The 12,674-nt window shown below is 45.5% G+C and overlaps 1 protein-coding gene across 6 annotated transcripts in view; it reads right to left on the bottom strand.

Annotated features, from left to right (window-relative positions):
- The window catches only part of Tnrc6a (trinucleotide repeat containing adaptor 6A), a 153,541-nt gene extending 142,326 nt beyond the window's left edge, over window positions 1–11,215 (bottom strand). For all 6 annotated transcript variants that reach the window (XM_087559779.1, XM_087559783.1, XM_087559784.1 and 3 more), the window contains exon 1: window positions 10,942–11,215. The gene's annotated coding sequence lies outside the window, so the exon portion shown is untranslated. The remainder of the gene's footprint in view (window positions 1–10,941) is intronic.
- Between the last annotated feature and the right edge of the window lie 1,459 nt (window positions 11,216–12,674).

Raw genomic sequence — 12,674 nt, 5'->3', positions numbered from 1 at the left:
CCTATGTCAGCATGCACATGGGCATACATGTGCACACACGTGTGCGCGCACACACACACACACACACAAATCAATATGTAATAAAAAATAAACTCAACTAATTAAATGGTGCTTTAAATTTGAGTGATTACTAAACTAGAAACTCAACACTCTTTCCTTTAGGTACAGGGACAGACCCCATGGCCGTGATCACACCAGGGAAGCTCTGGACACTGAGTGCCAACCCCAGGTTAAACTGCATGTCACTGAAGAACACTGGTTGGTCGTGCAGGTGATTCCATTTTGGAAATGATGTGAAATCTCTGGCTGAGTCACGCAGCAACCTGACAAAGTCGCTAATGGAAGTTCCGGCGCAGGCAATCTCTTGTTCAGTGAAAACCAATTTCCAGATCTCCGCAGCCGCCTTTCTCATTCACACTTTCCCTGCCAGCCACTCTGGTGAAATCATCACACTACAGATGATCTAGAAGTCCTGTTCTCTCATTAAGCTTCTGCAGCAAGGGTTGGAACTATTTTTATCATTGTTTTTACACTCCAGTGAACCACATTTTAGTCATTAATCTATTTTTGTTAATCAGAGCCACAACACAACATAGTAGTAACAAAAAGCAAATTTTACACAAATAAACAGTGGTATGCAAATGACAACGCTAAGAATGACTGTGTTCTTCTAACTGAATCCCAGCTATAACCTGTGAAAGACTGACCGGTCGTGAGCCCAGTTAACGACACTACGTAGTAAGTCTTTATTGTCTTGGCCACTTCAGACTTCGGAAATGCTTAAGCAGGTGGCTTTTTCTTCTGCTTTTGCCATGGAAGCTGCAAATCTATGGGGCTCTTTTACAGACATGTTGATTCCATTTTAAAAACACTGACCTAAAAGATAAAATCTGGAGCTAAGGAGATGGCTCAGCTTGTAAAGCCGGTGATGCAAGAGCAAGTAGACCTCGGTTCAGCCCCCAGAACCCACATAAGAAGATGCCATGGCGGCCCATGCCTGAACACTCGGCACTAGTGAGGCAGGAGGCAGAGATGAGCACATGCAGAGGTCAGAGGACAAGTTCCTAGAGTTGTTCTCTCCTTCCACCAAATGGATCCCTCAGGCTAACTTAAATCCTTACTCTTGGTGATAGGCACACATAGGGTGGAGCCATCTGGTCAACCCCCTTGTGAACTCTTAAAGCAGTTGAGCTGGCCTCCTCCCATGTTCTCATGCATTCCTCCTTCTGTGGGTACCTCCCTCCTTCCATCCATGTTCTCTGTTCTTACAGATTTCCCCTGCAGGGCCATGTAGTAACACATGACCTGCTCTGCCCAGAGAACTGGCCTTCTACTCCATGTGGCTACCCAGTCCCCCATATCTGGGACATTTTCTCCCTCAGCTGTTTCTCTTTTCATCATCCTGTGGACTTCAACACGCCCTTTATCATCCCATTTGAGAGCTGTGTCTGTCCAGGCACATCCATGGTTGTTACCTTGGCTGCAGTATCAGCCCAGATTTCGTTTCTTTCCTGTCTCCATACAAAAGCGGGAAGATGTCTAGAGCGACGGCTGAGTTATTAAAAATCCAAGTAAAGCAGAACTGAGTCTGCTCTACTATCTGACTGCTCCCCAGCCTCTCATTACTTGCCTCTGCTTATTGACGTGTGCCTCAATGAATAGGCAATTCCTTACCTTCTAATGCTCTTCTCAGGCAGTAGGAACAGAATTAACTCCATTATAGTCTCTAGTTAACTTCATGAAACAAAATGAATATATTCTGTTTTATCCTCTTTGGTTTACATACTGAGAGTTAGACCCACAACAAAGGGGAAGTTTCTAAATTCCCTAACTCCAAGACATAGGGCATTGCTTATAAAGACACACAACAAAATACAATCCTATCATGGTGACAAGACAGGCTTTTTTCTTTTTCTTTTTTAATTTATTTTTGTTTGTTGGTTTGTTTGTTTTTGAGATGGTGTTTCACTATGTAGCCCTGGTTGTCCTAGAACTCACTCTGTAGGCCAGGTAGGCTTTGAACTCAGAGATCGGCCTGCCTCTCTGCCTCCCAAGTGCTGGGATTAAAAGTGTGCTGCCCAGCGATAAGACTCTTTTGTTAGCTCTGATGATAATTAAGAAGTCTTTTGGGAGTGAGGGGGACTGGGGAGATGAATTAGTGGTTAAATCCACTGTTCGCTCTTTGAGTTCCCAGCACATACATGATGGCTCACAACTGTAACTCCAGTTCCAAGAGCTCTGACATCCTCATCAGGATCCTAGGGGCACTGCATGCATATGGTGCACATACTACATGCAGACAAAACACTCCTACACCCAAATAAAAAGAAACAAATCTTCAGTTTTTTTTAAAAAAAAAAAAGGCTTTATAAATGGGGCTGTGTGAACTATACACATATACAGCAGTTCCATTATTTCTGTTCTGTACGTTGGTGGACCGTCTTTGGAACCTGATAAGTATGTTTGCATCTCTTTCTCATTGGACATTGTATCTGATGCATCTCCTATCCATTGGACATTGTATGTAATACGCACAGAACAGTCTCTCTCACTCAGTCATTTAACCACCTGGAGCCTCACTGCTCCCCCAATCAGATGGAGATAATTACCATGTATAACAATAGTGGGGGGTGGTGGTTGTGGTAAGGGCATGTAGTCAACAAATAACTAGGGCTGGAGATGGGAAAGCAGTTCCTAGTGTGATCCACCATGAGTAACACAAAAATTGCTCTCGAGGGCTATCGAGGGATGTCTGACCTGTGACCCATGTACTGCATATGTCTTGGGATAGCTAAAAACGAGGTTCGACACTCTTGTAGAGAACAATGTCATGTCTCAATGTCAAAACCTTTGGGCTGGGAGGATTTCTCAGAGGGTGAAATACTTGCTGAGAAGGCATAGAGTTGGGATCCTCAGGGCCTACGAAAGGAGTCGGGTTCGTGGTTGTGACTCCAGTACTAGTAAATGAAGACAGGAGGGACCTAAAGGCTTATTAACCAAGAAGTCTAGGCCAACCAGAAGATCCTCGTCCAATGAGAGACCCTATTTCAAAAAATAAGATGGAGAATAATGGAAGGTACCAGCACTGCACTGGCTTTGGGCCTTCATATCATGTGCATGGCTTCCCACTTTACACAAACCAAACAGCCCTGGTTAGAACTGGATATACAACTAGGTAAAGCATTTGGATTAGTGGCTGGCACAGTGCTCAGCCTGTGCTTTCTGAAATTATTTCTAACAGTTGAGCCCAGTCAGAACCCTGCCTACAGCACAAACACAGAGAAAGTCAAACACATACAGTGCATCTCTGAACTGACCATGGGACATAGCCTGAGACAGCTTCGTCTTCTCAGTAAGCATGTCTGAAGACCAGAGAAGTAAGGTCATGACAAAGGGAAGACAGAGCCACATAGCCTATATGGCAACGAGTGACCGTTTGTTACGGTACACTGACTCATAGGAATTACTGCATATATAGATCATATTAACATATTAGCGTAACGGTTTCTTGTTATCAGTGAGGGATTTGCTTCAGCCCTTTACCCCAGATCCCAAATCTGTAAATGCTGAAATCCACTACAAAAATGGCACAGCATTTTCACATTAGCTACAACTATATTTCTGCCAATTTTACTTTTTGTTTCTGTTCTTAATGATGATGGGGTCTCACTGTGTAGCCCAGGCTGACTCCAATCTTGCCTCAGCAGCCTGAGTACTAGAATTACAAGTGTGCATCACACCTGGCTTCATAACTGTAATAGGATGACTTATGGCCCCACGGCAGCAGGAGGTTTAAGAAACAGTGGGGAGTTGGCTCAGTAGGTAAAAGCATTTGTACTGATCTTGATGACCTGCATTCAATCCCTGGCACCCACATGGGGGTGGGTTCCCCCCCTCCTTAACTTAAATTTTCAAAAAAGAACCATTGATTCACAGACATGGTGAACAGACCTACATGCAGGCAAAACACAACATTAAAATAAAATAAATAAAAATTAGAATAAAATTGGGTTAAGATAACTTAAGGACCAAAAGATACAGTTTTACAATCATAGAAATAATACATAATATAAAACATGTTCCTATAATTATAAAGATTACATGTTATTATCGCTACAATTAAATATAATATATCATATAATATAAAATATGAAATAATTATATAATATATAATTAATAGATAATATGTAAATATCTCTATGATTGTAGAAAGATGTCATCGAATTTCTTTCCATCTGGAGAAAACAAGCACACAAAAATTCTTATAGACTTGTACAACATAATTCATTCAAGTAAACTTTGAACCGTGGGACTGGAGAGGCGGCTGCTCTTCCAGATACAATCCCCAGCACTCCCTGACACTTTCTAACCATCTGTGACTCCAGTTCTAGGGCACCTGATGCCCTCTTCTGGCTGTCTTGGGCATTACATGCATTCAGTACGCAGACATATAAACAAGCAAATCATCCATCCACACAAAATAACAAAAGAAAAACAACTTGAAAAAAAATACTTTGAATGCCCCAATTTCCAAAATACATTGTTTTAAAAAGTATACGTGGAAAATTTACCCAGAATTCTCACGTCCTGGGTCATAAAGAATTTCTCAACAAATATTAATGAACGGGTATGTTCTCTAACAAGTCAATGGCAAAAAACAAGAGGAGAAGAACGGCCTCCCTTCCTGTTTTAGGATTGCAAATCATTTTCCTGGTGGAAATGGTAAGATTTTTTTAAAGCAATGATAATAAAAATATTACATGCCAAATAATAGGGTCCAGTAAATCCATACTCAGAAAGGGATTTACAGTTCTGTACCAGGAAGAAAAAAAGCTAAAAGAATCAAACACCCAAGCACTCACATCAAAAAGTTTTATAAGAAAATAGCGAATTGTACTCGAGCCAGGCACGGTGATGTATATCTTTAATCCTAGCAGTCAGGAGGCAGCGGCACACAGATCTCTGTGGGTGCAAAGCCAGCATGGTCTCAACAGTGAGATTCTGTCTCAAACAAACAAACAAACAAACAAACAAACAAACAAAAAACAACAGCATGCAACCAAAAAAAACCAAGCAAAGGAAAAAGAAAACCTCAAAGAACTAGAAGGTAACATTAGCATCAGGAAATTACTAAAATTAGAAAGCAAATGTAATCAACAGGAGGGCAAGATCAGAAGCAAGTCCCCTCATTTTTATTTTTTACGTATTTTTATTGACTATTATCAGTGTGTTTGATATGTGAGTATGGGCGTGAGCGTGTGCATGTCGTGGACACACGTGGAGGGCAGAGGACAGCTCGCAGGGATCAGTTTTCTCCTTCTACCGTATGGGTCCCAGGGATCCAACTCAGGTTGTAGGCTTGATGCTTGCACCTGTACCGAGAGAGCCATCTTGCCAGCACAAGAGCAGGCTCGTTAGACAAAAACGAGCCTTGTTGAAAAATAAAGCATAACGAAATCAATTCATTGTAGTTTCATTTATAAAAAGTCGGTACTTTGAACAACTTACAGGGAACATGCATAAATGCTAGGGAAAGAGAAATGCAGATTAGATAAACGACATCAAAGCCTGTGGATACTGAAAATTCATAAAATATTATGACAACTTTGTGAAAATAAAATTGATAATTACAACATGATTGGCAGATGTCCAGAAAAAAAAAAACAAAACAAAACCTCATCAAAACCACATTTGTAACTTTTCTGTGATGTACACTCTAAATCCTAATGCTTCAGTCACACTTTTCTTTAAGATTTAATTATTTTAACCTCATGTGTATGCATGAGAACCCGCACGAGTATATGTGTGCTGCGTGCACAGCATCCTGCGGAGGTCAGAAAAGGGTGCCAATCACCTACAACTGCAGTTGTAGTTGTACCATGTGGGTACTGGCAACCAAGAGCAGCAATTTCTCTTAACCAGGGAGCCATCTTGCTAGCCCCCTTGACTTAGAAAAGTCTATTTAACATTCAGGGAAGAAGTCTACTAACCTGATCCAAAGTCCTTCGAGGAAGCTATAAGACAACAGGAGAATTTCCAAATTCACTTTCTCAATTTGGCACAAACTTCTTACCCAAATCTGGTAAGATGGTTAGGAGAGAAATTACAGAAATATTCCTCTCCTGAACACAGAGTAAGATAATAGATACTTGTAGACCAATTCAAAGCTAGGAATGTAATACCGCTAGGATAAATCTGGTTGCAGAAAAGGACGCTGCGTGATCGTGGTAAAGCTAAGACCCCCTCAGGAACTCCTGCCTAATGTCTGAGAGTTAAACACCACTCACTACCCTAAACGAGCAAAGTGGAGAAATCATGTTAGAATCTCAAAAGACAAAGAAAAGGCCACTTAACAAACTTTCAAAAAAAGTATGATTAAAAAGAAAATTCAGAGCAACAGAGGAAATTTCTTAATCTGACAAGAAAACAAGACTCTTTCCAACAACCAAACCCTTGGGCAGCCATGTCATCTAACTTCGTAATACTGAGCTCCTCGCCTTTGAAGTCAGGAGACAAGAGTGATTGTTTTTGTTTCCATTATTTTATCAGAAGCCTCAGCTGGTGTAAGGGATCAGGAGAAAACGAGATTAAAAAGTGTAAGACCTGGAAACCTCTCAGCTACTGGCAGAGAGAGCAGTTTGAGTCTCGCTTGCAGAGTGGGGCTGATGTTTCTCCCTGTACACACACAACCTGGGAGGCCTTCTTATGCAGGTACAACAGGAAACGCGCATGAGAATGTGCATGGTAGCATTGTCCACACAAGCAGGAAACTGGGGAGACCTTCCAAATGCCAGTCAAGAGCAGATGGTCAGCTAGAGTCTCTCGCTGGTGGGAACGAACGGATTCTACCAATACTCTCATCCACATGGACCAACCTTACCACGTAGAAAGCAGAGAGACAGTACACCTATGTCGGAGTCATGCAGAAGGTTGGAAGGAGTTAAATAAGCTATGCCTTAGGAGGACGCGTGGGTGGTATAACTAGAGAGAAGGCAGAAATATTATTACAAGAGTCAAGACACAGTAGCTGCTGGGGAGGATGACGTGGTGCTGTGGGAAAGCTCCTTGGGCACTGGCTGTAACACAGCCTCCTGCTGCTCCGGGCTGCACCATGTGCTCTGCTATACCTCATGTGAAGGTGTTCTCAGTCTTCTTTCTAAAAAGAGGACTTACTTCTTTTTACTTCATGTGTATGAATGTTTGCCTACAAGTATGGATATGCAAAAGTGCATAGTACTCGGGGAGTCCAGGGAAGGGCATGTGATCACTAAAACTGGTCAGAAGCAAGAGAGACACCACGTGGGTGCTGGGGATCAGACCCGAGGCCTCTGGAAGAGCAGCCATGTTCTTTACCACTGAGCCATCACTCCAGCACCTGACATAGCTCTTTGAAAGTATTTCCCTTTATAGCTCATTACTAGTTTACAAAAAATATAAAGGACAGATGACTGTATTAGGTGGCACTATGATTGGCCAAGTCAAAATTGGGCCATGGGATTTTTTTAATGCTCTTTTTCTTTCCCTCCCTCCCTCCCTCCCTCCCTCCCTTTCTCTTTCTTTCTTTCTTTTTCAAGACAGAGTTTCTCTGTGAAACCCTGGCTGCCCTGGAACTTGCTCTATAGACCAGTCTGGCCTCAAACTCAGAGATCCACCTGCTTCTGCTTCCCAAACTCTGGAATTAAAGGCAGGCACCACCACTGCCCAGCTGGGTCAAGCAATTTTATTAACACAAGATTCTGAGGGGAAAAAATTAAGACTGAATCAACCAATAAAGAAGGTGGTAAGAGGTATGCTAGCAAGTTGCTTAGGGGCTTATTTAAATGTTCAAACCGATAACAGATTAAATGACAGAGGATAATCACCACTGTGCATGTGCTAACTGGGCAGCTCAGGATAGGGATTTAATTACTCTGGATCTGGGGAGACACAGTGATGTTATAATCGCCATGTTTAAAGGAGGCAGGGCAGTCCTTGGAGCTGGAAGCATAGTCCCACATGGCTCCACAGTATACTGATTGCCGAGATTGTGAAAGGCCTAGGCTCAATCTCAGAACCGGAAAAACACTTTAAAAATCTTTTAAAAGATTAAAAGAGAGGTAGTTATGAATTTATATGTAGGGCTGAGCGTGGTATCCCATAACTTTAATCCTAGCACTTTAGAGACAGAGGCAAGTAGAGTTCTGTGAGTTCGAGGCCAGCCTGGTTTATATAGTAAGTTCCAGGTCAGCCAGGGATACATAGAAAGACCCAGTCTTAAAACAAAACTACAAGACAAAAACAAAAGCAAAACCTCCCAAAACAACAACAACAACAAAAACTTCTACATGCAAAACGATACCATACCGAACATTTGAGTCAAGATAGTCTTGAATGGGAGGGATGATGTGGGGTAAAAAAGATTGCCTTTGAACTGAAAATTACTGCAGGTAATAATGGTTGTGTAGGTTTTACTATATTAATATTACATGTTTTCAATTTTGAGTAATAACATATAAAATAAAAGCCAGGGGCAAGCAAAGGAAGGAACATTGGCTTAATCAAGAACCGCTTTGAAAGGAGAATAAAAAAAAAAAAAAAAAAGGAGTGTGGGAGCTGGGACTCTCTATCTTATCTTGCTCAGAATAGCACCAGTTTTTCCTAGCAACAACCCAGACCCACGGTTCTCAAGCTTCAGCGTATCTATGAATCACTCAAGGTTCTTGTTAAACTGTGGTGTGTGTGTGTGTGTGTGTGTGTGTGTGTGTGTGTGTGTGTGTGCGCGCGCGCGCGCGCGCGCGCGCGCATACGTCTTATCCAGCAACAGCTGCTTTGTGCTTAAACAACTACAACAGCCACACCATGTGCAGAAGATAGCCTATCGAAGCTCTCCGCCATCCCAGCAATCTGCCATCCTCCAGTTCTTACCATCTTCCCACCCGCTGGGCCTTGGAGGGAGTGACAGTGATGTCCTGTTTCAGGCTAAGCATGCAGCAGTTGGTTTTGTCCATCATTTGACCACCAGTCTCTGCAGCAAACGAGGTGTACTGGGAGAAGGCCTGATCAACTTCAATGCCCCCACCATTCACCAGTCCCTGATCACGACCTCTACTCCCAGCCAGCCTCCTGGCCACCTATCTGGACAAGCCAAGGCTGCCAAGTGCTGCCCCCTGTCACCCCAGCTGCAGTGGCTGACACCCAGAACAAAGAGCTACAAACGATCCTATTTGTAAGCTACTACTTTGGAGGTGGCTTGCAACCCAACACACACTGGTTCGTTTCATGGAGGTTTTTCTTCGTGCTGAGAATCCAGTTCCCCACTTTCACCTTTCATGGTTGCTCAAAACCCTGACAGGAGACCTAAGACCCCCAAGCCAAGTCTACGACAGAGCCCTTTACAATATGGAATACCCCAGCTGGCACATCCATGCACCCTGCTCAGCCTACAGGCCTCTCATGGCTCAAGGGACTGACTTGATGCCCGACCAGGCCTTTGCCCCTGCCTCTCCCTCTGGTTAGAGCTCTTCTTGACCTTCACCTTGTTCACTCTGACTTGGGTCACACCATCACAGAGGCCTCCCCGGACCACATTCCATCCATCCCCACTTCTCGCCTGCAATCGGTCTTCTATGTTTTCCTGGTACCTTGTTGTTTCATTTCTTAGCAAGTACCCTGCTTTGGAACAATAGCTGGCCTTGTGCAGTGACTTGCTTAATCTGTGCAAGAGCAGGGTGTTTCTACTTGCACACTAATTCAGCCCCAAACCTGCATGGTACCTGTTGCGTGGTAACTGTTGGCTGGATGGTTTCGGTTTTGCTGTCATTTTTTGTTTTTGGTTGTTTTGAAGCACGTTACCATGGTGTAGGCCCGAGATAGAAAGTGCTGGGGCCCAAATTCCACCTGGTCATTTACTAGTTGTATGACCGTAAGCAAGAAAGCTAACTGGTCATTCTGTGCCTCGGTTTTCCTCGTGTGCTCAAGGTGACACTCTCTTCCTGAGCTGATGAGTAATTGTTTCTTGCTGAACAGATTGCTGAAGGTCTGCAGCCGCCCACTTGCCCTGTGCCTACCAAGGTTGGCATGACGGGATTCTCATGGGATTCACACCAGCTTCCCCCAAGGCCAGTTTCTCAGCCAACTCTGTCTCCATGTGCAACGGTGTGCCCTCAAACTCAGAGCAAGCTCTGTGAGCCACCCTGTGTGTGGCACCTGAGACTGCCCCTGGGCACTGAATTTTGGCCCTACTTGCAGCCTTGATCTCTCCCTCAAAGTCAAATGTTTGGAGTCATAGAGATTTGCCTCCTGGTGGCTGTCACCCTGCCTCCTGTCACCTGATGAGCCCGGCTGGGTTGGCATCTGGGGGTTAACAGACAACCTTCAGACAAACCCAATGGCAACATCATCTGGAAAAGAAAAAGCTGACAAGGGACCTTAGGACATTGCCAGTGGCCAAGTCCTTAGGACCTGGCCTCTTCGATCATGGGCAGAAATGACATACAATCTAGGTCTCCAAAACAAAAACAAACAAATGAAAAAAATTTTTTAAAAAAGATGAGATCAGCGGCGGGGGCGGGGGGAGAGAGAGACAGAGAGAGAGAGAGAGAGAGAGAGAGAGAGAGAGAGAGAGGAGAGAGGAGAGAGGAGAGAAGGGGGAAGGGGGCTCGTGAAAAGGGGGCAGAGAAGAACAGGGTGAGAGGTGGAGGGTGGAGAGGCTTAGAGGAGGAAGATTAAGAGTGGCAGGAGACAGACTGGAGACCGGAGGAGACACGCAGTTGCTTGGTCCACCCAGCACCAGCAGAACCTAGCTTCGCAGGGCAGGGCCCAAAGCTTAGCTCCCCAGAGCCTCGGGTGCTCCCTCCTCCCCCCAGCTCCCTTCCACCCTACCCTGGGAGGGTGTCCTGTGCATGTTAATGAGACAGTTGAAGACGGCTTCCCAGATAATTGTTAAAGTGTTCAGCAACTTACCAGGCTGATAGTCAGAGGACTGCAGAATGATGGGGGCACGGCTCCCGGGGTGGGGGCAGCACAGGGCCTGGTCTCCAGGTACCCGGAGCTCACAGGCTGCAAAACGAAGAAGGGTTTTCCATTCGGTCAGGCACCAACGCAAAGGTAGAGAGAGCCAGACCAAAAGGCAAAGGGAAGGAGGGGAACCTGCGTGTGTTTTTGTATTTAAATTGTTTTTGAGCCCACGTAGCCCTGGGAGTCACATGCCGCCTCCAACATCACCGAGGCATCACATGATACAGGTCCCCCATCATGTGATGAGAAAAATCTGCCTAACTTCAGGGCCCCCCGCCCCCACCCCTGCTCACAGACTGACAGACGAAGTGCTTCTTGAAGAGCCCCCCCCCCGCGCCCCAAATCAGTGACAGAGGGAGGGATGCAGATGGGGGAGCCTGAGCCCACGAAAGGCTGATCTTGATGAATTGTTAATGTGCCTCTCTCTCCTAAGCCGTGAGACTTGGAGCCACGCCAGCCTCATTTGAATTCCAGCCTTGAATAACCAAGTGTTGCCACCGCTGCCCCCAGCAAATGCAGGGCGCTTGAGCTCACACCATCCTGCCTCGTTCTGGGGAGCCTGATGGCTGCCTTCCCTACCCACAGCTTCCGAACCGCGTCACTAACTGTGGAGGTGGAAGCGGCAGGGGTGGGGTTGGGGGGGGTGAAGGGGGTATGGGGGGGGAACCTACAGAAGGGGAGCGGGCAGCTGTCGAACCTTCTAGTCCTTCGTCCCACCCCTCAGCCGCAGTCTGAGTCAGGTGGAGCCGGCTGGCTCTCTGATTACAACGTCTCCTTTATACTTGGTTCTGGGACCTCTGTGGGTGGAGACCTTCGTATTCTTCTGTCTGTCGCTCTCTCCTCATAGCCATTCCCGAATCAAGACACAAATTGTATTTAAAAATCTCCCGCCCAGTTGGCTTTCTTTGTGCTCATTTATTAGCACACTCAGGTCCCCTTTTACTTACAAGCCCCTTCGCAGGGCGCCTATTCTGCTGCAGGTTACACACACACACACACACACACACACACACACACACACACACACACGGCCCCGGGGTGGGACAGAGGGTATGGTATGGAACTCTGTCCTTGACAGACATCTTGTCTGTTCAGAGGCGACGGAAACCCAGACAGATGTGGTAGATCCCAATGCCGGAGCCACACAAATGCAGAAGGAAAACTCTACTGGCCCAGCCTCAAGACTCAGCTTCTACCCGGACCCCATCTCCGCCCCCAAACTACTCAACAGAGGAAACTTCCTCTGCTCGCCACAACACACATTCCAGTCATCTGTTTGATTTGGTTTTTTTCTCTGCTTCGATTTACAAAGTCAACTGGAGACTCCACCCTCCTCCCTTGACCCCCTCAGTGTTAACATTACCCTCTGATTCTTACCCACAGAAACAAGCAGGCAAACAGGTGGGCTACTCTCCTTGGGGGCAGTGTGACCTTCAGTGTGACCTACTGCCACTTGGTAGTTCAGGAGAGAGTGTGGAAGACCAGATGGGCAACAATACTGAACACCTCCGAGGAGGTGCCTGCTTCCAACCAGAAGCTTTTGTCTAGGCTATTCTCTCTAAGGGGAGCAGCAGAGGGATCTGTGGAGAAACGCGTGGCTGCCTACCCTTGCTAGGCTCCATAAGGACATAATAGGATATTTCCCACAGACCAGAAAGGCTGCTTTTGGTAGGGGTTGA

The sequence above is a fragment of the Rattus norvegicus genome, chromosome 1 (assembly GCF_021556685.1).
Source record: "Rattus norvegicus strain SHRSP/BbbUtx chromosome 1, alternate assembly SHRSP_T2T, whole genome shotgun sequence".
NCBI classification, from domain to species: Eukaryota; Metazoa; Chordata; class Mammalia; order Rodentia; family Muridae; genus Rattus; species Rattus norvegicus.
Note: the sequence above shows the minus strand (reverse complement) of the source record. Positions and strands in the feature narration are given on the sequence as shown.